The following is a 2,130-nucleotide window of genomic DNA, read 5'->3' on the forward strand; positions in this document are numbered from 1 at the left end:
TGGACGACTAACTCAAATCAGTTAAAGGATAATGTTATAGAGTTAGTAAAATTTATTTTTTTTAGTCCATAGTTAGCAAATAACATTTAAAAATATGAACTAAAAGTATGAAAATGAATGGCTAAACTAAAAATGTATATACTAAATTGCTAACTAATATTGTTGGCTAACATAAATAAAAAATACGTGCACTTGAGTTTTTCCCATAGTTAAATTGTCAATTTTTTATTTATCTAACTACTCTCAACTATCAACTTTACGTGAAATTGACTGAGTTTTCACTTGCAAATATTTAAACACAATACATTAGAGAGAGAGTCACCAAAAAAAAAAATACATTAGAGAGAAAAATAGAGTTAACATGAATAATTTTCAACCGAAAATGATATTAAAATTAACGTAATTATGTAAAAAATTAATTCGTTATCAATAAAAGAAAATTTGTAATAAATTATAGAATGAAAACAAAGTTTCTTTTGTATTCCTGTTTAGACGTGAGAGCAAAAAAACAAATAATCATTGGAAATAGGAGGTATATCTTGGCATCTTGCTGAAGTATTAGTTGTTGGCTCATAAGGTACATACGTGGTAGAGTCCCTAACAACATGCTTGACAACAGTATCTGTCGCTGCACCAACACCACATTACTCATAGACCAATTCCAATGAAAGAACATCAAAGGAGAAGGCACCCATGAAGTAGCCAAAGTGGCTCACAAAAGCTTTAACAATAAGAGACATGATCCCTTGAAATTCACTAGCAAAGTCCTAAATAAGCGTTACAACTTTCTTTCTAGACCAAGAATCAGCTCAGTTGAATTGTGCTTAGGCACTTGCAATTAATGAACACACAATTATGGAATGAGTTGAATTGTGCTTAGGCACTTGCAATTGTGCTTAGGCAAATACAATTTGAGTATTTCCTCACTTCTTAACATTTTGGAATGAGGATCTCAGATACTGTAAGTGTATTGTCAAACAAACCTTACAATTATTATAATCTGATCAAATAGTGATTATATCTTAACCTGAAAAAGTTTGTGGAAAAAACACACCTAGGTTCATAGATCAATTGGTTGGTCTGAGTCACTGTAATATGTAAGAAAATTGTCTAAAATTATCTAAAGTTCTTAGTTTGGTTAAGGATATGAGTGAAGCTTAACTTGAAAAAAGGTTTGAATAAATAATATCTAAAAGTTTATAGATCAGTTGTGATTTGAGTTAATATTAGACTAAGAAGGCATGATAAAATAATATCTTATTAAGTTTTAAATATTGGATGGAACTCTCAATTGTTAGATCAATAGTATTTTAGATTGAGTTTTGATAATTAACAAATCTAAATATAATTTAAAAAGAAATTTTTTCTTAAGTGATATAAGTAAACTAAGTGAATTCTGAATTTAAGAAAGCCTTATACAATCTCACAAATTGAATCTAAGTAATTTTTTTACCTCAGAAGTACGACTTCAAATGATACCCCATCTCATAAATATCATCTATGTTCCAGAAGTAAAAAAAAAAAAGCTAAAGGCGCGAGAGTGCTAACCTAAAAAATGAATTAAATAAAATAAATGTTCTCACTAAATGTTCAAAATGAGTGTGTCAAACAAGCTAGACCTTTCTCAATAAGTAGATTTTCTTCCGCAACCTGCAAAGTATACGAAACACTACTAGAAATATGCTTTTTTTCAATGTTCATTAACAATGAATTTAGCGTTGGACAATTCGACAGTAGTGGTGAAATATGAAATTCTGATAATAATTACTGTGGAATTAGAGTTTCTTTTAAAAAATCGGACGTAAACTTTTGGTGTAAAATGGCAATAAAATGCATTAACATTACCGCCAAATGTTGTGTTAGATAATCCGATGATACTCGAATGGTAATTCTTGTTATTGAAATGCACTATTATATTTTGCTAAATGGTTTTTCCATTACTGTCAAAATAATATGATCCGATAGTAATTCTGATGCAAACTCCAACCTAAATTCAAATTCAATGTCTTCTCCCTTCACTTCTACATTCTCAACATCCCCCTCTCTTCTTTTCTCTCATCAACCCTAGCCACAACCTTCCTTTGTAACATCTTTACTATCAGAATGTCATGCTTCTAACTGCACTACTCT

This window comes from Arachis ipaensis, chromosome B05, assembly GCF_000816755.2.
Source record: "Arachis ipaensis cultivar K30076 chromosome B05, Araip1.1, whole genome shotgun sequence".
Classification (NCBI taxonomy): domain Eukaryota; kingdom Viridiplantae; phylum Streptophyta; class Magnoliopsida; order Fabales; family Fabaceae; genus Arachis; species Arachis ipaensis.